This window comes from Peromyscus maniculatus, chromosome 4 (assembly GCF_049852395.1).
Source record: "Peromyscus maniculatus bairdii isolate BWxNUB_F1_BW_parent chromosome 4, HU_Pman_BW_mat_3.1, whole genome shotgun sequence".
Classification (NCBI taxonomy): Eukaryota; Metazoa; Chordata; class Mammalia; order Rodentia; family Cricetidae; genus Peromyscus; species Peromyscus maniculatus.
The window spans coordinates 56,989,536-57,016,467 of NC_134855.1; the positions used below are offsets into that span (position 1 = coordinate 56,989,536).

Consider the following 26,932-nt stretch of genomic DNA (forward strand, 5'->3'; position numbering starts at 1 on the left):
AAAGGAAATAAATTCAAGTAATAAGTGAGTGCTACAATTTTATAGTTTGGCCCACATTATCAAATATCCCAACACACTCATATTTAAATACATTTTAAGTGGGATCTTCTGAACATTTATTTAGCTAAAGTTACTGAAGAAATGTGATGACAGCATGAGCTGTGATATCACCCATGTTGTGTCTGTGGCAATAGCTGATGTCCCATTTCTGTTAAACTTTATAGGTATTTGTTCATAAATGAATCTTCTCTTCATGAACTTACGATACTCTCATTAAACCAACACTTTAATAATAGCATTTGTAGAGGACCTTATGAAATGTTGTGTACTTCTCCCTCAACGAGAGCACTGCCAATACTCTTAAAGCCCTATCCTTTCCTTCTCATGGTCCTTCATATTATACATTAGGCTGTTCTGTGTGGTAAGATTACCATGATGGTTACTTCATCATGGGTTGTAGTAATCTTTAAAATGAGTTAAAGTACTTGTTCCATTAAGAACTCTTAACTTGGAGCTCCCAATTGATTAGTTTTAGTATTTTTTTAATGCTTCATTTTTGTTTGAACATTTATATGCATATTCTTTAGACATTCTGACTCACCTTTGTTTCATTCCATGTGTCTTTTCAAAGAATCTCTTCTGGACCAAGTTTCAGAAATCCTTTTAAATAATCAATAAATCCTATATGTTTACATTTTTAATAGATCTCTCCCCCTCTGAGTGCTTGACTTTTATCTTTTAATTTTATTATATCTTCATTTCTTCATTTTATTTTACATTTATTATCAGATAATTGTTTCCTAGTAATTTTAAGATATGAAGTTTACACTGAAATATGTCAGCTACTCACTTATTTTAGAAAGCCATTATATGTTTATTGTCTCTGCTATAAACTTTAGAAGCTAACCAGCTGTGCTTGTGATCTCATGGTCTCTCACATTATTGGGATAATAACACTATTTATCCCTCCTTTTATCATTTTGCTCTTCAGGCAATTCTTAGTAGCTTTTAATAATGTTCAAATTTCATCCATAAAAATAACCTTCTCTCTTTGACCACACATCTCTCCTCTGTGAGTGGCCCGTCTCCTCTCCATTGCTTTCTTCTGGAAAGGATTGGCAGTACCAGCTGTCCCCATTTATCATGTGCCTGGGCTTTAGCCAAATGCCTGCCCTGATTTTGTTCCTACTACTACGTGGCTGCTTCTTGGTCCTTTGTGTTGTGTTTCTGCCCTCATAGTCCTCACGTCTTTATTCTGAATCTTTTATCTCCTCTTTTGGAGGCATCCAGTCTAAAAGTTCCAGATGACACCCACATGCAGATGACTTGCTATGTATGTCTGTAGTCACAGACACCCCTGGCCCTAGGCCCAGAGTCTTCAGATCTCTCTTTGCCTCTGCTTTCTTTACAACTCTAGGACAGCAAAAACACCTTAAATCAGTGTGTCTCTAACTGAATTCCAAGTTGTTTTCACTATGCTGATTGGTTCTTGTATCATGATAACAAAGAGAGTTATGAGAAAGCCAAGAGTAAGCGATGAGAAGAGTGGCAGGGAATGTGACTTGAGAGGTTGCCCACACTAGATCGTGACTATCCCTGCGAGTCATGGTAAGGACTTTGGACTCCTTTGATCTTATGAACTCCCACACCATTGGGATAATAATGCTACTTATTTCTGCTTTTATCACTTTTCAGGCAATTCTTTATTTTTGAAACACAAAGCCATCTGAAGATTTTCAATAGAGAAGTGATCATATGTGTTTGTTAAGGGTTGTTGTTGTTGTTATTTTCATCCATGGAGAATGTTGGAAAGAATAAACAGAAAATCCAGGAAGTCTAGTGCACAGGTTTAGGTGATGGCTAACTTGAAGAGGCTCTTCAGTGTTAGCAATGCAAGAGATGAGATTTTGATACTGTCTCAGGGTAAACTAAACAATATTCTTGATGGATTATATAGAGAGGGTAAGAGAAAAAGAAGAATCCAGAACCACTCTTGGGCTTTTCAGTGCCATGCTCTAATAAGACGACATTTCCAAGAAAGACACATGTAGGCAGACACTAGAATTAAGAGATAAGTTTAACCCCTGCTGATCTGATATGCTCACTAGACATTAGGTGATATTGCTGAGTGGGCAATGGAGTTAAAGAGTTGAGTTCAGAAGAGATCAGAGATGTAGGTGTAAGCTTGGGAGTCATTAGAGACATCATGGGAAACTGAGACAAGAAGATCCAAGCACATAAGCCATGCAGAGTGATTTTAAGTCAGGCTGTGTGTGTGTGTGTGTGTGTGTGTGTGTGTGTGTGTGTGTGTGTGTGGTGACTACCACTGACCATGATTGACTTGAGACAATGCAAAAATCTTCAAGTAGGTTTGTCAAACATCTTTCCAAACTGATCTTACTCTGAAGCCCCCATCTCTTTGACTTAGCACCTTATTTTGGGATTTAGAAATATCTAATATATCAATCAAACCTTTTGCATAGTTAAGAATCCAGTTCAGGAGTTAGAGAGATTGCTCAGTGGGTGAAGTATTTGCTATGCGAGCCTGAGAAACTGATGTAAATGTTGGTTATGTCAGAGCTTCTGCCAGGCCTGCACTAGGTGCAAGCGCACTTGGGCATCATCTGTGTGTGTGTGTGTGTGTGTGTGTGTGTGTGTGTGTGTGTGTGTGTGTGTGTGAGAGAGAGAGAGAGAGAGAGAGAGAGAGAGAGAGAGAGAGAGAGAGAGAGAGAGAGAGAGACCCCAGAGGCTCACTGATCAGTCAGTCTAGTTAAAACAGTAAGTTACAGGTTCAGTAAGAGGCTGTTCCTCAAAAAAATAATATTGATGGTAATCAAAGATATCAAACCTGATGCCAAACTCTGGCTTCCACAGGCACTGCACAACAGCACCCACCTGCCAATATACACCTACTTGCACATTGAAAAGGGTAAAAAAGTCCAAATCCGGAAAAACCATGCTACTGCAGGTTTCGGCATCATGGATTTCTTTACTTCAGCAAAGAGTTTTACAATGTCATTAGTTCATTTCAAAAAGAAAATTCCTTCAAGGTTGGTAGGCCTCATGTTTCCTGGCTTGCCCAAGCCTCATTTCAGCACTATCATTCCTGACCTGGACTCTTGGTGCCTATGAGGTGTGTTTAAACATAATTCTTTACTTTCACTCATGGGTCACTCCTCACCCAGAAACACTGACACTGCTTCATTTCCCGTGATCACATCTTTGATATATGGAGCTGGATTTCCTGTAGGTTTCTAGTTTATTAATCTTGTTTTCCAATGTTAGCCACCAAGGTAGTCCCTTAATAGATTCAACTTGGAAACCCTTGGAAACACAGAGGCATGTAGATGCCTCATTGTTTTTATGAAGATCACAAAGCCAATGAGACCCTGTTGGACATTTCCTCAGTGAAATAGAATGATTAATGTATAAAAGTGAACACAGTCCAATTCTTATATTCCTGAGATGTTTCCATTGATATGACAGATTGAATAGTTTATTAGAATGAGTGTGTCAAAGAGATACCAGCTGCCATTAACCATTAATACTGTTAACGTTATTATAAAAGACTCACAATGTTTCACATGATAGTTAGATTTTACAGAGAACTCCCCAATTTATGTAAATGTTCCTTGTGGGCTTTGAACTCTGAAGAAGTAAATACCTTGAGTAATTCCATGCTTGAGCAAACAGAAGGGTTTTGTTTTATGGCATTTATATTCATAAGCACTTAAGTCCTCCTTGAGCTAGACTCCCACCTATCTCCTTATTCTCCCATCTAGACGTCATACCCTCCAGCTATATGTAATCCTCCACATTCTCCAGACACATCCGGCTCTTTCCTACCTGTGCCCTTATTCGTGTGTCTTATCGTATTGGCACCTCCTTTGTTTCATTGCCCCCTATGTAAAAACTAATCTGTTTTTCTTCCAAGGCTTAGTTCAGGCAACATCTGCTTATGAAGGCTTTCCAGTTGCTGCTGCTGTTTACCACCAGTAGTACTCTCTCTTACCCTACAAATGCCCCAAACTGTTACAACCATTATGTCTTATTCAATTAATTTCTTTCCATGTGTTTATTAAGCTCACTTGAAGGCTGACATATTATGTGTACTTAATGGCAATGCATCTATACAGTTCTGGGTATGTAAAGAGATGGTTAATAATACTTTGCTATATTCAAGAGTGATATTCAAAATTAATGACCATAATAAACAATCTGAATAGCTGTTCATTCAGTCATAAGGGACACCAGACGGTGCCCATCAGCTGAGCTAGCTTCTCCAAGTTGGCTGAAGTTGTATTACATATTTTGTTCTTTATTTGTTTGATGGTCATGGATCTGGTGTAATATCATATGAACAAATGATTCCCTAACTCAGTACATATTCCTTCTCAGAACCAAATGTCTTAAAACAGCAAAAGTTAATATACCTCCCATTGCTTTATAAAACCATGTCAAGTTCCATGACAGAATCTCATCATATCTTCATACTAACCTATCTTCCAAATTATTTACATATTCGTACTGGTAACATACAGGCTGAGCAGGTGGTATATATATTTAGAGGGCATGAATTTGAAAAAGCAAGAGAATTTGGAGGGAAGAAAGGAAAGGGGAAATGATGAAATTATATTTTCAAAAAATTATTATTTATAAAGCACTGATTTTTTTTTTTTACCTTGTAAATGAAGTTTGGGCACTCCTTAGCAGTTCCCTATCTTATGAAATATTTTTATCTTGCCTGATACCCACCAGTTAGATCATGGAGAATGATGAAATTAGGAGCCTTTCCTTGAAAGATTATTTATACAGCATCTAGAACTGTCTCAACCACTGACAGTGTCCAACGAAACTCCGCTCACAAACAGCTCATGTTTCACACTATGAAAGCAATGAAGTGAACCAACAATAGCAAACCAACCATGGATATAGATAGGAAAGAGTGAGACTGCTGAAGTGGGTACATCACTTTGGACTCATGGATTTAGAAATACTTTTCCTTTGAAGACACAAAATGAAAGTTAAATTGAAACTCGAGTGAGTAAACAAACCATGGTACTTTCCATTGTCGACATGTAAAGGTACACATGGAGAGAGACACATAAGGTACACGGGAAGAAATAGATACCTTAGTCATCAAGGTCTAAGATTGAACTTTTAGAATTCCAGCATGCAGGAACACAAATCACGTGAAATGCTATTTAATCTTTAAAGAGTGTTTACAACGATCCAGTGCCTCCTAGGATAAAAGCGATCAAGGGATGTGGCAGACTATGATGGAGGGAGGCAATAAAGGAGAAGGCTCAGCTTGAAGTACAGCATAACCATATAACCGGGTGACTTACACCTCCCTGCTGAAGGCAGCAGACTCGCAGTTACGAAACCGGTAATCTGTTCTACTGTTTTTTAATCAGATGTTGGCATTATCTGCCACTAATTGCTTTTTCATTTCCACTTGTAATTATTCCATTGCATGTTTGTAGTGAGAAGCTGAAAATGAGGCAGATCACTGAGAAAGAATTAATTGTTAATGAATAATCATCAGTAGGAAGCCAATTTCATTATCTTCAAAGAGGTAGCCAGAGATTAGCCACTAGCTGTGGGTCCCCTGCTTTCTGTGCATGACTGTAAAGTAATCACAAATAATCACGCCCTCCAACTTCATCAATTATTTTCTATTATGTGGATTGATACCCATTTTTGTCTTTGTTGTTTAATTATAATGGCAGTATTCATGCTGGGGAGTGCTAATTGGAAGGTGTTACATTCAGTGGGCTCTAGGCCTAATTATTAGAACATCTTCTTCATTAGCACATGATCCTACAAGGGTTGCATGGCAGGAGTTACTCATTTCCCCAGCTACAGGAATATCATATTAGGAAACTTTTGCACATCTTTATGCCAAGTAACACAGAAAATCTTCTGCCTGCCCAAAGTAGTGCAGCTACCAACAGACATTAGTAAGTAAGCCAAGTCGGATTATTTAATCTGAGGCTTTGAACACAAAGCCTGTATCTGCCCCAGAAGCTGGACCTGCCGGGACTGTGGACAGGTTTCCATTTGTCCTCTGTTTCTTACTAATGTTTAGCCTCCCACATGGATCACATGACCACTGAGGATGCAGGGGCTCTCAGGAGAGTCCTGTTAGCTTCTAATGGCCTCTTCCTGAGATGAGTTGGAAGTCAGGATAGAAGAGTCCTACTGTTTGCTGTTTCTGGGGTCTAATGATGTCACTCTATCAGAATTATTTAGAGAAAAATAGACATTCCTTCCTCACACTTGGCTGGGACATTGTAGGTTCTCGCGGCACCTCCATGTTTACTGGCATGCAGTGGCCTTTAACAGAGCCTTATTATATATTGCCTGGCAGACCTGCTCTCACTTCAGAAGCTTCTCTGTTACAAAACTACCCACCGGCATAGCACGGGTCCATTCACCAGCCTTCACTTCCCATGATGCTTGGCACCTCCGTGAACATGACGAAATATGCTCCCTCCAATCTGGTAGAGCTTCCTTGGTGCTTGTAATCACTCCCAGGCAGTCGAAGCCTGGTTTCTGAAAGAAGTCACAGGTAAACAGAGGCCTAGCACACAGCTATCTTGACGTTATTGGATTAACAGAACGTGCTTTTGAAACATACGCAGGAAGAAAACTTTGCAAAAGAGATGGAAAAATTGGGTAAAGAGGAAAGAGTGTGGGCTTTGGTGAGAACACCATCAATGGTGTTTGATGTGTGAACCAGTGTAGAGTATTAACTCTCTTGGAGTCTCAGTGTCACTCCCTGGGTTATTACAAAGAGTAAAAGAGACATATGAAATTTCTATATAAAGTGCTTAACCTAAGGTCTGGCCCAGGGTGTTTTCTGGAAATGAATCAGAAATTTCTAAGTGTTAACAGGTGCTGCACAGGCAAACTTGGTATGAGAATGAAAACCCCACAGGCAGGAAGTTGCATCTCTCTTCAGGATCCAGATTCCTTCCATGAGATGCTGCTTCCATGTGGTTTCCAAGATCATCCAGAAAGCGCAAGTAAGCAATGGCAGAGACTGACAGCCTCTCATATCCCCACATGCTAAAATCCAGCTGTTGTGCCTAAGAAGTGTGCTTTTCTGTGCACCATCAAGAAGACAGGGTGGGGCGAACACAGAACAGTCTCAGCCACAGTGTATCAAACACCATGATCAGGAGGCCTTCTTAAAAACATTTATTAGAAACACATAGAGGTGGTTGGGAGCAGGTACAAGACTAAATGACTCATTAGGGAATATCACAGAAGTAAATGGAGAATAGAAGCCTAGGACGGGGTAGACACTAATTAGAGAGTGCCAGCCAAGAGAAATTTCAAGCTGAAATGGTGCTTCTGTGGAGACAGGCAGGTTATGATGTCAGGGAACACTGGATTGGGAAAAAAATGGTTAAAGCATAGCAATTGCCACTGTAAATAGGTCAGGTAGCTCTGGCCACTGTTGTAACGATCAGGGGATGAGCAAGCACAGAGATTTGAACTTTGAAAGGCCCATCCTTGAGAAGAGGTGGGTTTCCAGTGGATAGCATTGCTTGATGAAAATTCTGCTGAGACATTTCCTAGAACGTAGTAATCAGATTATTCTTTCACATAGTGACTTAAACTCAGACACAGGATATTGATAAGACTATGTTCTTGGTTGTTGTTTTTTGTTTGTTTGTTTGTTTTTTGTTAAATGAGAGGCTTGGTAGGGGGTAGTGAGAAGTAGGAGGAAAGAAATAGCATACACTTAGACACATCCATTTTTCATAGCATTTCTAATGTTGTATGTGAGAAACATGATTGCCTAACAGATTCTCTCATTTATTAAAGAAGTAAAATTCTGTTGGTATTTGTGGATGTCAAGCTATAAATTGCTATAGCATAAAATGTTTTCTTCTGTATAAGTAGTATTTTAACACTCCTTGTTTCTCCATCTAGTTTGGTCTCACTTGTTCTTGGTTATATGACATTTCACAGAGCAGTTAGCAGGCACTTTGAGATCCTGGCATTATTTATGATGTGGGTGTCAGAGTAGGCTTGCTAATGATGAACTGTTTCAGCCCCTAGGATCCTTATCAGCCACTCACATGCCTTTGATGAGATATGCCATCCTGCCATGCCAACCCTAACCACAGTGGCAGCAAGACTGATGTACTTAAAATTATAATCTGAAGATAATGAAGAAGGTGATGATGATGATGATGGTAATGATGGTGATGATGATCTCAAGTTTTGGTTGTTTTGTGCAGAACTAAGGGATCTTTGGGCTGGCATAAATGTAAGAAGGATAATGATCTATCTTCAGTAACAACTATTTTCTGGTAAAGGCTAGACAAGATGTTCATTCCCAGAGGGCATCATGGGACTTCTGAGAGAACGCAGGCTTTCTGGAGGTAGGGTACTCCACTTTCACATTTCTTCTTTATGTTTTCATTTGATCCAGGTTTTTAGAATCAACTCAACATTTTTTTTTTCATTTTTATTTTGAATTGCTGGATAGAGTTGTACATTTATATAATAAATTTTAGTCACTTTTACTCTGCATCCTTCTCTCCACCCTCTCTTTCATTAACACCCTTTCCCAACAAAGTTCTCTTATTTCTTCTTTTTGTGTGTGACCTACTGGGTTTATTTAGAGTTTTGTTTTTGCCTAGTATGGATGGGAGGTTAGCTAATGGAGCAAGGGAATCATCAGTGGCTACACCATTGGAGAAGATGACACTTCCTCCCCCAGAAATCCAACCTTCTGTAACATTTTTGTGCAACAATACAGATGTCATGTATTTAAGTACACATGACAGTTTTATTTATGTGTGTTCTTTTATGCTAAATAAATAACATTAATGATCTAGTTTTCTCTCCAAAGCTTATTTCAACCATTATCCCTTAAAGCCATTTCTTCACAGTGTTTCACTGAGAAGCAAGAGATATCTCAAGAAGAGAAATTCAAACTAGAGAGTTTTGAGCTTTCTGAGTATTTTAGGGTATAATGACAGCTATAAATCCAATTAATACAGGTTTAAATATTATAAAATATTTCTTCCTGAACTCAAGCAAGAAACTTACTAATAATGTTATTCTTTAAAGCATATCAATATGAAGTTTATAACACATGAGAATAGGTGCTGTGGGATGTCCTGTATGCTGTGAATAGATGTTGCTATGATTTATTGATAAATAAAATGCTGATTGGCCAGTAGCTAGGCAGGAAGGACAGTGTAGGCGGGACAAGAGAGAGGAGAATGCTGGGTGGAAGAAGGCTGAGTCAGGAGATGCCGCCAGCCGCCGCGATGAGTAGCAAGATGCAAGTTACCTACAGGTAAGCCACAAGCCACATGGCAAGGTATAGATTAATAGAAATGGGCTGAGTTTAAGTGTAAGAGATAGTCAATAGTTAGCCTGAGCTAATGGCTGAGCAGTTTAATTAATATGAGCTTCTGAATGATTATTTTATAAGCAATTATGGGGTCCATGGGGCTGGGCAGGACTGGAGAAAACTCTAGCTACAAATAGGTCTTGATACAATTAAGGAAAGTACTAAAATGTCTTTGGTAGAATTCTTTTGTCAGTCAATTCAACCAAATACATAGCATTGAACCCGAGTCATTTGAGAAGTAGATTCTGACTCTAACACAGGTGAGCAGATAGATCCTGGGAAAGGAGCTAAAACAAGCCTGATGGTGTCAGATTAGAACAATACCCCATACAATGCTAGCCTCCCACTTTGCAATCTCATATCAATTTTAACACCTTGTACCTCATCAGAGAGTTCTTAGCCTCTGACATGTCCCCTCTTGGTATAAGTCAGTAGCTACAAATACAAATCAAGTCAGAGAATGACTGCATTTAGAGCCAGTTTTCTAATTGAAAATAACAGCAACGTTAATTTCAGCTTGAGAATGACGGGTTTTGTATAGTGATATAATGCTACAGACTATAACAGTGCCATCTATTTTCATAAAATATGCTTCAGATGGGCTACCTTTTTATATTTCAACCAGGGTAACTTCTGTCACATATCTTTTTTTTTTTTTTTTTTTTTTTTTTTTTTTTTTTTTTTTTTTTTTGGCATGAAACTGACAATCTATTAAATAAATATTAATCCCTAGCAGTCTTCAAAGCAGGCTCAACCATATCAGGATTTTAAATAACTTCATTAATTGCTTAACTACCCTTTCCCTCAATTCCTATGGGATTCTTTGATGCTAGTCACTCTAATGAGTTACCAAGTGATTCATGACTCCAACCTGTTATCATGCAAAATACATTTCCAGTTGGAAATCTTTGCAGATGGTTTTGCCAGAAAGTAAGTAACCTGCTCAGATTTTAGAGAAGACAAATTCCATATTGCAGTGTATAAGAAGAGGGGTTGGCTTTCTTTTCCCAGTAGTACTAAACAAGAAAATAATATACTCCAAATTCAGTTAGGTCAATGTATGATCCAATTAAGGGATCCTACTTGAAAAGTAAAAGAGGACCCAATTATCTATGAGTGAATTGTCCATGGCAAACTTTTAAAGTCTATACTGGCCAAGACCCCAAAATTGTCAGCTACCACATCATTTTTTTCCTTCTGAAGTATCCATACAAACAGATTATTTTAAATTTATTTTGATAAGAAATTGATAAAGTAGCTGGTTTTTTGTTTGTTTGTTTGTTCATTTTTCGGGAGGACCAAACCTAGGACCTCTGCTTCTTAGGCAAGTGCTTAATCACTGAGCTAAATCCCTAACACCAAGGTAGCTGTTTTTTAAAATATGTGAAGAAATTATATTTAAAACTTGTCTTTCAAAAATACATTTCCAGAGCTGAAGAGATGGCCCAGTGGTTAAGGAAATTGACTGCTTACAGTCAATTCTGGTTGAGGAACCACTCAGTCCTTACAAAGGAACCAGATTTGGTTTCCAGTCCCCATAGAGTGGCCTACAACTACCTGTAACTCCAGATGCAACACCCTTCTCTGGCCTCCATGGACACCAGACATGAGCTTGGTACACAGATATACATTCAGGAAAAACACCAATACATGTAAATATTTTTTTAATTCCCACTTAGATAATAATTAAACACTGTATTCTTTTTAACTAAAAAATATATACATACAAACATACATAAGTGTATACATACATACATACATACATACATATATACATACATGTATACAGTTGTGTTACTGGGAATTAATATCATGGTGATTGATATTAGAGGGTCTTCCTAACCTTCCTATAGAAGAGAACATATTCCTAGAATTACAACATTATAGAAGAAAGCTACTATTTCCATTCTATAACATCCAGTTTTTACAAATACTGCCATGAAATACTAAATGACTTATCTTTGTGAATGTTCTCTTCTACTTAAGATACCAATCCAGATTTCATGATGATATGTGTAGAATTTAATTTGACTTTTAGAGTTTTCAGAAAACTAGACATGAATTGCCCTTCTGGCTAGAGGACTGTTTGGATTCCTCCTGCTGCCAGCTTCCTGTCTATTTATTCAACTTTACTCCACACGGGTTCTGTTGATTTCATTTAAATTGCACCAACTTGCACAGATAGATCTGCCCTAGAGAAGTTTGACTCTTTTAACATTCTACTCACCACTAATGTTCCTTTTTCATTTGAGCTTTTAATTTGGATGAATTCCAAATTACTAATTATTCTGATAGAAATCCTACTAATTGCACAGGGCACCATAATAAAGAATGGAGATGCAATTCACAGGATTCTCCTTGTGGTATTCTAATGCCTTGTGGTTTTAAAATAGCACCAAGGCCCGTTTCTTCCAGAGCTGTTATCTAATGCTATTAAAACCCTTGGTGCCCTTTGTTTTCCTAATGCTGAGCTAACTTAGATTCAGGGGGTTTCTGGAGAGCTCTCAATCTCTAGATAGGTTTTAAATTTGACCAACAAGGACAGTTTGAGGAAACATAGCGATCTCTGCTATTGATAGAAGAATAATTCACAAAAGTTGTGCTAAACACATGCAAACACAATGGAATGCATTTTGTTTTCTTGCACCTAGCTCTGTTTATTATTGGATCCTGGTTGCTTGCTTCTTGGTTTGTGCTAATGCAGTGGATTAAACTGGTGGCTCTCATTCTTCTTTCCCACCTCATGTCCATTTCTTTGGCTAAGCACCTTCCTGTTTGTGATGTGAATGATTTCCTTTGTCTTTGGCTACTGGATGTAGGTGTACGAATGGCTTTAAGCAATATGTGAAAACAGCTTTAGGGCACACTACTTATTTCACTCTTTACTTTAATCTCAGGTGTCTAGAATTTAGTAGAGATTTGTTCGGTGTTCGTGAGAAGTTTCATAAACCTCAATATAACAGCCATTGAAAGTGATGTTTCTCAACCATTTCTTTTTTCTTTTCTTTTTTTCTTTTTGGCTATCCTTGGCTATTCTAGTAGCCTCAACTGCAAACTTCCACATGTAATAATAGCTTTATCAAATAAACAAACTTGTGAATTGCTAACCTAAAGAGGCTCAACCAGTGTGGTATGTTTCTTATTGATGTGACAATATCTGACAAAAATCTATTTAAAGGAAAAAAGAATTTTTGTGACTCATATTTGAGGATAAAGTCAATTATGATGAGAAAAGCATGATGGTAGGAGCCTGAGGTAGCTGGTCATCGTGTGTCCACAGGAAGCAGAGAGAGGTGAATGCTTAGCTGGCTCTCTCCTGTCTTCCTTTCACTCAGTCCTAGAGACCAGCCCCAAGGATGGTACCACCTATATTTAAGATGGGTTTTCTTTCCGTAGTTGAACCTTTCTAGAAACACCCTTTCAGACGCAACTAGAGGAGGAGAGAGGTGGCTCAGTGGTTAAGAGCACTGACTGATACAACTAGAAGAGTGTCTCCCAAGTCATTCTGAATCTAGACTAGTTGACAATGAAGATTGGTCGTCCATTTCTTTGTCTTCCTTAACTATTTCAGAGATGATTTCCACAGATTTTCCCTGGCCCAGTTCATATTTACCCACTCAAAACAATAAAAACTTCAGCTTATGAAAAAGAATTCCATTGATAAATGATGTGCAGATCAAAAAAGAGTGCTGAAAGGAAAAACCACGTGAGACTCAGCATTCAACACGATGTTTTATCTCGCTTTGTGTTCTATAGCAAAGTGAAGAGTGAATCATCCACATTTCCTTTTGGACGTACCTCCTTCTTCTTCCCTCATCAAACCCAACTCTAAAACACACCTGGAAAAGAGATATTTATGAGAAACTGTGGGCAGTATTGCCTCTCATCAGGAGATTTGTGTGTTAATGTTCCTTCACTTGCTCACTCATCCAGGATTTCTCCCTGGTCGCCTTACCTAGTACAATGGAATGTGTCCAGGGTATGATGATGGCTGAGATAAGCTTAGTATCTGTCTTAGGATTTTTGGTTTGGAGGTGGAATGAGGGTATGGAGCTGACACTGGACAAGAGTACCACAAGCGGTGAAGTGTGCTAAGGGTTGCTAATCTGTCAATAGAGATAGGGAATTCCCCTGGGAAAATTGGGTTTTCATAAGAAGAAGTTGAATTTGGTTCAAAATATACAAAGAAACCATTCCTGGAAAATTAACTGTACATAGAGATGTCTTAAGATGAGAAAGATCATAATTTGCTTCAAGAACCAAAGAAAGTTGTGGAAAGAGAAGTTAAGAGAGATCCTTGATGGGGGGGGGGTTGGAATATTGTTCAAGCTTTTTTGATTCTCAAAATAGTATCTTAGAATACTTTTAGTATTACTTCCTATTCATTTTTAAAAAAGCAGAAATCTGAGTGACCTCCAGTATTACCCAATCAAAATCTTCAGCTAGAGAAGGTCTATGTTGTAGGCTCATTAGACAATTCTTATGCTCTCATTTTTTTTTTTTGGCAAGTCACTGGCTTAAATGAATAATACTTCCAAGATTGAAAAGATACATGAAAAAATTCACTGGAGACATCTTCCACTGGCAGATGATATGTGTACTTGGGTAGAACAGAGTGTACCTGGAGCTCTCAGACACAATAGCAGGTGGATCAGAATCTACCACCCTTTGGCCAGCAGAGCCCTTTAGCCTCTGTAGGAATGGGGGCATAAAATTCTTCCCAAGGAGGCATAATCGTCTTTTCATGTTCTGCCTTGAGGTAACATACCCAATAATAATATCAACTTGTTGTAAAGAAAATTTAGCTATAGTTTTTATATCATAATAATTTGGGGAAATTATTGGGGAAGACCTTTGGTGTGGATATTTACCTTAATAGACTATCACACTTGTCCAATTTCCTGAACTTGGTAATCTGTTCAGTCCCTTTCCTCCCCAACACCCTGTGCTGGTTGGTTTTTGTCAACATGATGCAAACCTAGACATATCTGGAGAGATGGAATCTTACTTGAGCCTCCATCAGATTGGCCTTTTGCAGTCTATAGACTGTTGTCTTGATTAATGATTGATGTGGGTGGCTCCATCACTGGGCCAGATGGTCCAGAGTTGTATAAAAAAGTAGGCCGAGCAAGCCGTGGGGAGCAAGCCAGTAAGCAGCATCCATCCATGACTTCTGCTCTGATTCCTGCCTTGAGTTCCTGCCTTGGCTTCCTTAGATGATAGACTGTGGTGTGGAAATGTAAGCTAAAATGCTCTTTCCTTTCCAAGTTGCACTTGATCATGTTGTTTCACAGCCCTAGAAGCCCTAACTAAGACACATGCAGGTGTTTGTGAATAAGCAATGTTAAGAGCAATCACACATTTCTGCAAGTTAGTGAGTTTTACTCTCAGTGCTTTTATGTTCATTCCTATAGTTTATGCTGCTTATTTTTTCATTTCACAATTACAAAATTTAAGTGATAAAGAAATGAAATGCAGTTATTAAAATAAATCCCATTTTTGTGAACACTAATTTGAATGCTTTTTAAGATTTTGAAAATTGTTTTTAATATTATTTTCAAATAAAGTACAGGTTAAAAACAGAAAAGATTTAGGAAAATCGGAAATTTTAAATGGAATCTTCTTCGGTGAATTCTTTAATGTATGTTTTTATTTTATTACAAACAACAAAATAAGTGAAACAAATATAATTTACCCTATTTAGGACGTGATACAATTTGTTACTTCAAAAATTCTATTTACATCTCAATCTACGGGTCCCAGAACCCCCTCCAAATGACTTTGGCCCTACATCCCAAGTTTGGTAAATGAATGGGTGTATTTTAATGAGGAAGGGCAATGAGAATGTATACAAAAATTTCATATACAAATGTATTACTTTGTAAGCTAATTACAAAAAATAAAACATAGATGTTAAGATGTATGTACCTTTCTGTTATTACAGTTTCCACCTACATTTTTGGTTGAGTAAGTGGCTGTTAATCTGCTCCCCATCACATCCTCTAAGAATCTTTCAATTTAGAAAGAACCACAGGGCTCAGTGCCCATCAGCTTTGGATGTTTCCCACTGGTGGGCAGTAGGCTAAGTACATGACCATCTCCAGCCCTCGGTAAATGATAATCAAGTCTTTACAGCCTGCAATGTACTATGCTTCTGTCATGCTTCATGATTTATGGGTAACAGAGTGTTCCAAAGCAGGAATTCTTTCCTTCTTCAGAAAGGAGCCACCATTTGCTCTTTTGATTTATTCCCCCACAGTGTAAAGTCACAGTGCAATTATTTCTGTCTAGAGAAATCCAGGGGTTATGGATGATTCTAAGATAGAGTTCTTTACTCTACTTTTTGCCTTCTCTGGTTGTAATAGCAGGTGTAGCAAAGGTAGAGAACTTCAATTTATGCTCTCTCTTCCCATCTCCTAGAGATGCTAACTACCTTTCAGAGACAGCTTTAAGCCCAGCAAAGGAATATTAGCCAGAGGTGCTTAGAATTCATGTCCTTGAATTCTGGTCCCTGACCAGGGTGCCACATGTAAGACATAAATATTGGCTGACAAGAACGGTAGTCCTAGATTCTGCTTTTACCATGAGCAGCAACCAAGTGTGATGTGCAAGGGCATCTGCACTTGCAGGGGCTGAATGAGGGTAAACCATTAGTTCTGGGTTTTGTGAAAACAAGATACTACCATGCACATATTAGAATGGCCCAAATCCAGACTGACAAGAAATGCTAGTGAGTGTACTGAGCAGGTACAAATGGCCAGCCTTTGCTAATGTGAAGGCCACAGCCACACTGAAAACAGCTTTTTCTTTCATTATTTTTTTTTTCTGAGAGAGAAAGAACACAAAGTTGGGTGAATAGGGACAGGAAAGAATCTCAGATAGGGGAAAATATGATCAAAGTATTGTATGCAAAATTTTAACATGAGAAAGAGAGAGAGAGGGAGAGAGGGAAAGGGAGAGGGAGAAGGAGAGGGAGAGGGAGGAGAGGGAAAGGAAGAAGGAGAGGGAGAGGGAGAGGTGTCTATGTGTGCCATGGTGCATCCATAGTGGTTGGAGGACAACTTCTGGAAATTGTTTCTGTTCTTCCACCATGTGGGCTCTGGGGACTAAATTAAGGTCATTATTCTTGGTGGCAAAAAATCGCTTGCTTGTTGCTTTATCTCATTGGCCAGTTTTTGCTCTTAGAAATATATGACACAGCAATATCATGCCACATGGTATTTACTCAAGGGAAATGACAAGTTATGTTACCAAAAAAATATTCATATAAATGCATATAGCAGTATCTTTCACAGTTTCAAAATTTGGAGGAGACGTGCTTATGATCTCAGCACCTAGAAGGCTGAAGTCTGAATATCTTAAATTTAAGGATCGCCTGCGCTATATAGTAAGTTTGTGGTCAACATGGGCTAAATAGTAACACTCTGAAAAAAATCAACTAACCAATCATTAAAACAAACCAAAAAAGAAACCAACCAACCAAACAAACAAACAACCAAACAAACAAACAAAACCACCTTGGAAATGCCCATGATGTCTTTTAGTTCTTTAATGGCGAAACTGGCAGTTGATAAACAATGAAATGTTATTCAAGACTTAAAAGAAACGAGCTATCAAATGTTGCAAAGACAAGGAAGAATCTGACATGACAATCACTGCTAAGTGCAATGAGCCAAAGCCTACATACCCACCACCATGGAATAAGAACATGTCTCCAACTAAATGGGATTGTGGGAAAGGCAAAGCCAGGAACAATGAAGAGTCCAGTGGCTGCTAGGAGTTGGGAGTACAGAAGGTTTATGCGGCCCTGCAAATGTTTTATACAACACTACAATGATGGATCCATGTTCACTCACATGCTTTTTATATGTTTGTCTAAACTCATAGGATATATAACACCAAGAGTGAACTCTAACACAAAGCATAAACTTTGAGATTACAGTGTGTCTAAGAAGTTTCATAGTCATAAAACAAGTTTACCCTTCTGTTAGAAAGCATTAATCCTAGGCAAGTTGTGTATGTGTTGGGGCAGAAAGGCCTCTGGGAACTCTACTTTTCAGTTTTATTGCAAACCTAAAATTGCTCTCCTCCTAAAATACAAACTTTTAAAATTCCAGTTTCTGCAATTATTTCCAATACTATGCATTCACTAGCTCCCTATATTCTCACTCACTTAGAAACAATTTGTATGATGAGCTCTATCGCAAGAACTCCTAGAATTGGAGCCAGTGAACAAATGATCAAGGGTCATTTTGTCTCATTTTTTATGGCTGGTCTAGCAGTCATTTTTATATAGCTTTGTGATAGGTTATTTACACAGGGTACCAGCATCTCTCAATTTCAGAGTCTCTCTTCAGAACCACAGATATCTCAGCAATATTTTCATTTCAGGCTCTTGATGACAGATGGAGGATAATGTGTCTGCACATCTGAATTTTTTTTTCTGAGACAGGGTGTCTGTGTGCACATCTGATTTTTAAAAATATCTCATAGTGAGCAAAATGTGTGTGTGTGTGTTCAGAGGTTGTCTTCTCTGCTCCATTCGTTTCCCATGCATCCTTTGCTAGCATGACAAATTGTCTGTCTAACAGAATTAGGTCAGGGAAATGTATACTAGATCGTGATGCCTTGTGAATAATTGACTAGCCACGCAGGTGTATGAGATTTTCCCTTTATTCTTTGGGGGTGGGGTGAGGACTATATATTATTAAAAGGTTATAATAGGAAAATTTCCAGCAGTGCATTATCATCTTCCTAACAAAATTTTGTACATATTATAGATTATGAAAACAGTCACTGCCTTTGCTGTATTGTTTTTGGCATCAAACTTTCCTGAAGAAAATAGAATTTCATCATTTATTCTGACCACCCTGGCAATGTTTTACAAAACTGGCTTTGTTTTCTTCTGTTTGGGGGAGCAGGATGCTACACCAGCGTGGTCGTCTAATCATATTCTATCAAAGCACTTTACCTGGTTGCAACTATAATGATGTAATAGCTTTGTCTAATGACCTGTTCTGTGTTTATCCCTGACAGTACTTTACTAATGATGTGCAGAAGAGTGACCTTCGGCTTACCCACAGAATCAAGTAGATGGCTGACACACAGCTTTGAAGGAAGGATGGTACACAGAAGAGAGTGAGAAGTCTTGCATCCCCCACCCCCACTCCTCTTCTTACCCTTCCTAGTGCTGTTGTAGACAGTGAGATCCAGGAGAAAGGAGAGGCGAGCCCAGTGGCAAGATAAGCTCGCAGCACCCTGAGGCCCTGCACAGCCTGGACTCAATCCTGCCCCCTCTGGGGGAAAAATGTGAATCTCTGTAGAAAAGTACAGTGAGGGAGCATTATTTAGAGATTATATAACAACAGTTAGGGCACAGTGTCAAATGGAAGACAATTACTGTTTTCACACAGGGACAAGGCCAGCCTTATATCACTCTTTATAGCACTTTCAGACTCTCTTGTAGAGAAAATGTGTTGTGCCCAGCTTCACTATTGTGAGAACATTCTCTCTCTCTCTCTCTTTTTTTTTTTTTTTTTTTTTTGGTTTTTTGGAGACAGGGTTTCTCTATGTAGTTTTTGGAGCCTATCCTGGAACTCACAGAGATCTGCCTGCCTTTGCCTCCTGAGTGCTGGGATTAAGGGCATGTGTCACCACGGCCCGGCTGTGAGAACATTCTTAACCTTTTAGAGTTGACCCCACAGAGGAGAACTGGAACTTCACACAGTCCTCTTTTCACGGCCTTGGAAGTTTGGATTACCAGGCCCCTCCCCCATTTTCCCATTTCCCTGATATATTTTGAGATTGTTGGCCTTTAGGACAATCACTAAAATTCTTATTGTCCTTATCATAGGCATATTTTATTTGGTGGATCCAGACCAAAGGCAGCAACAGGTATTGGTAAACGATGTGGGCTCTGGAGTAAACCCTTGAGGTGAAAACCCTGACACTTACTCATAATGCAGCCACAATCAAGTATCTTATCTAAAAAGTGAGATAGTATCTCCTTCGCATTAGGAAACAGGCAGGTGCCTGAGTCTCGGTGTCATGCCTGATTATCTCTCTTGTCTGTCTCTTGTTTGGAATCTCTAGGTCTGACCACACTACGGTCACATCAAGGATTTGCCCTCGTTACAGGCAGTTTGCTGTGTACTTTTCCTATAACTTTCACCTTTCTGCATAATTCTCTTCTTCACTTAGCTAACTCTGATTCATTTTTGGCATCCTAACTTTGTTATTTTCCTGTGGAGGTCCTTTTTCCCTCTCGGCCTATTGGCTACCAGGTTGAGAGGGGGAAGAGACAGAAAGGGTGACAGAAAGCTTTGTACGCGGCCCATGAGCACGAACAGAGACAGCACTCCTGGAGACAGATTTCAATGAAACAGCTCAACTTTATTCTGGGGTATAAGAAATATATAGGATTGGGGAACCTGGGGACAAACCCTAATTTGCATGAAGTGGCACAGTCCTATCACAAGGCTTTGTATGTGGCTCCTAGTGCAAGTCTTCTTTGCAGGGATCTGTGCCAAGGGTCAAGCTAAAGCTGAATCAGGCATCTGGTTTTAGAAATTTCTCTTAGATAAAGTCAGTCTTCCCGGCCCAGGGACATTCTCCAGATAAGGGCAGGTAGAGGTAGGAAGTTCTGCTGAAGGGAGGGAATACCATATTGCTGAGTTTATTGAGGTAAGCTGCTAGGCTATGGGGACGCTGTGACCTCTGACCAGCCAGCAATGTCTTCCAACCGTTTCCTAGGTTTGCCTAGTCTAGGTGGAGTTGTGCTTACCCATTTAGTCACTGTGGTCTAACACTTGTTCTGTCTTCTGGCCTCATGCTCAGGAGGGCTGGAGCCATGGTTCACTGTGTTAAGAATATGAAGGAACCCGTTATCCATTCTTTCCTTTAGGGATATAGTTCACAAAGAAAACCTGTGAGGAGATCATGATACTTCTCTGAGGAAATGTGCCCAGATTGGAGATTTAGATTTCAGTCTTCATTGCTTTGTCACAAGGTAAAGAAAGAACTGAGGGACAAATGAAGCCTCATCCCTTTTGTGAAATTCTGAGTTCAGAGGTATGTTTCTATCAGGTCATGGGGTACTGAGACAGTGATTTCAGCGTCTTTTTCTTCATTAAATTTGTCCTTTGACAATTCCGCACATGTATATAATGTACACTGATTACTCTGCTTTCCCATCTTCTGTTAGATCCCTTTCTACACCCATCTTCCCTACAAATCTTTTTCTCACATTCCTGCCTATTAGTTTTTAGTTTTTGTTTGGATATGTCACTCTGTTATTGTTGAAATCTTTTTTTTTTTTTTTTTTTTTGGTTTTGCGAGACAAGGTTTCTCTGTACAGTTTTTTTTTTAATTTTATAATTTAATTTTACATATCAGCCACGGATTCCCCCCCCCCCCCGTCTTTCCCCCAGCCCACCCCCCATTCCCATCTCCTCCATGGCAAAGACTCGCCTGGGGATTGAGTTCAACTTGGTAGACTCAGTCCAGGCAGGTCCAGTCCCCTCCTCCCAGGCTGAGCCAAGCGACCCTGCATAAGTCCCAGGTTTCAAACAGCCAGCTCATGTAATGAGGACAGGTCCCGGTCCCACTGCCTGGATGCTTCCCAAACAGATCAAGCTAATCAATTGTCTCACTTATCCAGAGAGCCTGATCCAGTTGGGGGCTCCTCAGCTATTGGTTCATAGTTCATGTGTTTCCATTTGTTTGGCTAATTGTCCCATGTGCTTTTTCCAAATCTTGGTCTCAACAATTCTCTCTCCTACAAACCCTCCTCTTTCTCACCAACTGGACTCCTGGAACTCCACCTGGGGCCTGGCTATGGATCTCTGCATCCAGTTCCCTCAGTCATTGGATGAGGTTTCTAGCACAACAATTTAAGATGGTATAGGTTTAAAGGGATTTTGGAAGCATAGACTAATATAGCAATGCTTATAACCAGCAGAGTACTATGATTAAAGTACAGCTATAAAGATATAATGTGTCCGCAATGTCTCCTGATGGATATGCCCAAGGCCCTGAGATTTCTGAGATTCTGGTGCTTCCTTAAATTTGGCACAATGGGGTCTTCCATCTCGAGATGAAATGGCTCAACTGTAAAGAGCTGTTTGCTGCAGAGCACTTGAGTGGCTTCCTAGCACACATGCCAGGCAGCTCACAACCCTGGATCTCCAGCTCCAGGGAAGACAACAGTCTCCTCTGGCCTCATTGGACACCTGGATATGTATAGCATACATTCCCATAGACACATAAAAATAACAAATCTTAAAAAATAACTTGATAAAGTGAAAATATGGGGCTAAATTTGTCTTTAAAATTTCATGTAATAAATCTGTTTCATATTTGTCAATGAAGCTGAATCCTTGGTTGCTTCTCAGGACAGTCACCAATCAATCCCACATCAGCTTTCTGCTATTCACACTTTATCAGGGGCCACACAGTCGTAGGGGTCAGATGACTTCCATGTATCAACCAAATACTAATACTCTGAAGTGTTTTCTGGACATCTCCAACCCATTTTTTTTTCTTTTTTTCCTTTCAAGTTCGTTTAGAACACCTTTTTTCCATATACCTCCATCATTGAACTTCCTTCTTGAGAAAACAATTATTATCTCGATTGTTTGTCTCCCCCACAGCCTGTCAGCTCATTGGTGGCCTTTATTATTCATCTAAATAATCTGAGTGTCTAGAATAGGTCCTGAATCAGAGTAAGGGTTCCATTATTGGTTTGAGCCTCAGTTGAACTGAACTGTTACTTTACTTTTCAAGACTTATGAAGGGCAAGACTTCAGAAATGTCTGCCAGTGCTTGGCAATGAACATTTTTTCATCTCAGATTAAAAAATTTTGAGAGCATCATCCAGAAGGATTTAATTTCCCAAATGTACATTTATTAATTGCTATTATTTGTATGTCTACACGTGGGAGTGGAGCATGGGGTGTAAGCATGTCAGGACAACTTACAGGGTTAGTTCTTTCTTTCTACCAGGTTATTCCCGGGTATTGAACTCTAATTATCAGGCTTTGTGACAAGTGCTTTTAACTGTGAACCATTTCACCAGCCTTCAAGAAAGATTTAAGTATAGTGTAGAATTTGGAGCAGTTTGGGTTGTTGGTTTCTCAAGGAGAAATGATTTGGTATCCACTTCCCTTGTTTCCTCACCAGGTTACTAGATAAGTCTAAACTGAGGAATCTAAAGCTTTGAAGACTCACAATACATGAGCCATCACTACCTAAGTCACAGCTGGAGTTATACCATTCACAGAGGCTCATTTAAGAAGTTATTGAAGCCCCACAGTGATTTAAGTTTAAGTGATTTAACAGTATTGCCAAGATGAGTTCTAAATTCTCCCTTGTAAAATGACACTGGTGTGAACCTGACTCTGTAATTTCAGGCTGCAGGTTCATGTCGGGGGAACATGGAAGCTACTTAAGGTTTAAGAATTGGACTTCTGTTCAGAATGGAATCTGGAATTGTGTGCCATGGGTCCAACCACCAATATCACATGATGGAAGCATCAGTGTCCTGTTCCTGAATCTCAGTGAAGAGTGGCACCACAATTTTCAGAAGCTCATGATCTCGGGGAATGACTCAAGCTCAGTTTCATTTTTCTTTTCATCTATCTATCTATCTATCTATCTATCTATCTATCTATCTATCTATCTATCATCTATCTATCTATCTATCTATCTATCTATCTATCTATCTATCTATCATCTATATAACTACATATTTATATATTTTTCTGGAGATAGAGTTTCTCTGTATATCCCTGACTGTTCTGGAACTCCCTTTGCAGACCAAGATGGACTTGAACTCAGAGATCTGCCTGCCCCTCCCTCCTGAGTGCTGAGATTAAAGACATGAGCCACCACCATCCCAGCTCAGTTTTACTTTTCTAACCATGGGAAAATAGAAATACTCTATTCATTTTGGACTAGCATGGGAAATGATAAAGGCTTTTCTAGTGAGTGGCAGTCACTGTGAATTCCCTCTTCTAGATCACAGAGGGGTTTAGAGACAGACCTTCCTGCCCTTCAAGTTAACGTGACTTCTCTTTAAAAGAAATTAATTAACATTCTGTCACTGTTTACCTTTCTGAGTCCTCCCCTCCTCTAGATACATTCTACACACAAACTTGAATGAATTAATATTTTATTTCTACTTAAAAATAACTACAAAGAGTGTCACATCATGTCATGGTGGACATATATCAACAATGTGCTTCAATTTGAACTCTAGGGAAGAATATCTCAAATTATATGCATGAATATTCAATGTCTGTGAATCTTTAAGTTGCAAGTTAATGTTCAGAAAAAAGATGGGTCCTATTTGTTCACACAAATCAGAAAATAATAGACCCTTGCTTTATTGTCCAAACCACAGATGCCTCTTGTACTTCTTCTTTTATCTGGACAAATTAAATACCTAATTGGAAAAGAAATAAAATGAAATTTGATTTTTGACAATGTAATATCTAGCAATTAAGAAAAAATTCCCTTCACCAGAAACCAGTTTCTAGTTACTTAAAATGTGCAATATTGTATAAAGACCCCAAATGAGAGATTTTTCTATTATAATAGTTATTGCATTTTCTAAAAACTATTTCTTAAAAAGCTATTTTATGCCAAATGATAATATAAAGATACCTCTAAGCACTTGTAGGAGAAATGGAAGCTTTTCTAACTTGTAGATTGAAATATGCATTCAACTTGATAGTTTAGAATAATGTATATTTAATGCCTAAAAATGTAAGGAGACGGGTGGTGGTGGCACACGCCTTTAATCCCAGCACTCGGGAGGCAGAGGCAGGAGGATCTCTGTGAGTTCGAGGCCAGCCTGGTCTAAAAAGCAAGGCGCAAAGCTACACAGAGAAACCCTGTCTTGAAAAACCAAAAAAAGAAAAGTACAGAGAAAGAGGCAGACTTGGATAAATAGAAAAGAAGCCAAGCAACTTAGGATTGGACATTGTTTTGTCAGGAAGAGGTTTTGTTTACAAAAAACCTAACTCTCTTTGGAAATAAAGGATAAATAAATTTAGATACTTATGGCTTCTGGTCTTTACTAGAACAACTTAGTCTTAGAAAAACCTCAAAAATTAAAATAAATGTAGGGTCCCTCTCTAAAGGGACTGAAATTTAAAAGAAAACCTGAAGGTTCCCCTCAAAGTCAGTGCACAGCACATTCTGTATAAATTAACACAGAAACTCATTTAGAACATCATGACTGTAATGTAGCGCCCAGAACTTACTGATTCTGCGACAGAAATTCATCCCTTTTAACTGGAATTCTCCTGTCTCCCGCACTGTTCAATCACTGGCTGCTGTGCTTCAGGGCCAAATTCCTGAGCTAGCTTTTTAGTTCCCACGTGTGAGCCCGTGTGCGGTTTGTGTTTGTGTGCCTGGTTTATCTCACATCACATAATGTCTCCAGATTCATCCACATTATCACTAGCGGCAAGATTTCCTTTTTTTAAGGGATGAGTAATATTCTACTGTGTGTGTGTATATCAGATATTCTTGATCTGTTACATCTATAGGTAATAATACTATACTATTTACTTGAAATTTGGTATTAGAACAGATTTTAAGTGGCTTACCCTCCCTCCTGATGTCCACAAATTAACTATGGAGGTGATCGGTGTATTAATTTGATTATGGTTATCATTATAACACATATACATCTATCAAGCCAGTTTCTGTATCTTGAATATGAACAATTTATATCATTCAAATATTGTAAGATCAAACTAGGAAAAGAGAACAGAACCCATATTGGACCCGGTGGGGGTAGGTGGGTAGGGTACCACTCTTTGATTTTATCGACTTAAATGAAGGAAATCTAGAAACTGATTTATTTCATAGGCTAACTCCACTACCTACCTATGTTTCTGGAACTTTCATAATACATAAAATACATAAAAAATAAAGCTTAAAGTATAAGTGGTCATGATGATTATGTCAAGAAAAGATTAGAAACCTTTCTGAAATGTCAAAAAAAAATTTACACTGAATCAACAGAAACCATGATTTTGTTCATTATTCCCAACATGAACTTTTCTCAAAGAACAGAATATTGACAACTGCTGTGCAGACTGTATATAGTTCCTTAATGCAGACAGGCTGCATCCAAAGTCTCCCTTAGAAGGTTCTTCAGTCGGTGGGGATCCTCTAACAGCAAGCTGTAGCTCCACAGCGCTCTCAGCACTTGCCTACTGCTCCATTAAAATGTTTAGGTCAGAGAGGCCCACCATGTGGAATGTTTTATTATCTTCTACTTATAAGTCAATGATGTACAACTAGGAAGAAGCTGTCACTTTGCAGTATCTGAAGGCATCTTAACAAAATGGTATGTCCATGTACCACCAAAGCGTAGACAAAAACAATTGCCCTCATTTGATTGTGGAAAGAAAATGTGTTCTGAGCCTCTGAGTTATACCTGTGCCATGATAAACCTGGAAATGGCAAAAGGTCAAATCTGTGTATCTTCATGAAACACTTGGGCTCTCATTCACACACCAGGCATGCAGGAGAAGACATATTGCCTCTTCCAAAAGGCCTGCTGTGCTTATCAGTTTCCAGAAAGGGCAGCAAGGAATACCTCACAGAGGCCTGAAAAGGCACCTATATACTGCATGAAAAACAGAGACAAAATAGTTTATCGTTTTACTTAAGAATTATGTCTAGTTTGTTTCAATTTGCATAGTTATTGTCCATGTTAGACAAAGGCCTTCCCCCAGGGGTTTACATTCCATGGTCAAGAGCTGAGAAAATGCAGTATTAACCACAGACGATTGATTTTGTTTAGACTAGGGGATAAGGAGAGGGATAAGTAAGCAGAGTCAGTGCAAGTACTTAGAAAGAGAAACAGCAGCAAAGCTTCCTACAATGAGTGGGCTCTTTCCTACAGTGAGTGGGTAGCTGGCTCGTGGATATTCTCCATTACTAAACAAGATGTGGTGATGACTATTATTATTTTATTTCTTTCCAAATCTATTGTTTCCAAATTATTTTAGCTGAGTCACTTCTTAGGTAGACTGGTGCCTCCCTCCTGAATTCCTGCTGGGTGAAGCTGCTCAGTGGGCTTCAGGATTGGAGAAGAGCCTGGCTACTCTGCAAGAACAGGTTTCTGTAGAGTGAAGAGTGTAGTGTGAGGGTCACCAAGCCTCCTCTCCAGGAGAGAAAGGAATCCTCCCACTGTATTAGGAAGAATGAGAGAGATCCAAGCCATGTGCTTTTAATCATTTTAACTGATGGCAGTCAAAATGCCAATTAAATAAATCTTAGGAATACTGTTTATACCTCAGATTTAAGTGACCTTGAATGTTTTCTGGACCTCCAATTTATCATGAACAAATCCATACTGAGCTCACAGGCAACGCATTAATCATCTGCCATACCAAGTAAGCTACACAATGAAATTAAATTAAATCTCAATTTACCAAAACATTAACATGCTAACAACTATCAACTTTGTGAAGTCACAGTGTAGGGATGAAATGAATAAAACAGTACACTCACTATACTAAACGA

General features: G+C 38.9%; 1 long non-coding RNA gene across 6 annotated transcripts in view; it reads left to right on the forward strand.

Annotated features, from left to right (window-relative positions):
* LOC143272908 (uncharacterized) overlaps positions 1-26,932 on the forward strand; it is a 92,599-nt gene that overhangs the window by 24,693 nt on the left and 40,974 nt on the right. Inside the window, exons 5-6 of one of the 6 annotated variants that reach the window (XR_013050552.1) lie at positions 5,247-5,389; positions 8,259-8,402. The exons of the other annotated variants lie outside the window; for them this stretch is intronic. This is a non-coding gene — a long non-coding RNA (uncharacterized LOC143272908). The remainder of the gene's footprint in view (positions 1-5,246; positions 5,390-8,258; positions 8,403-26,932) is intronic. 6 annotated transcript variants of the gene reach the window in all.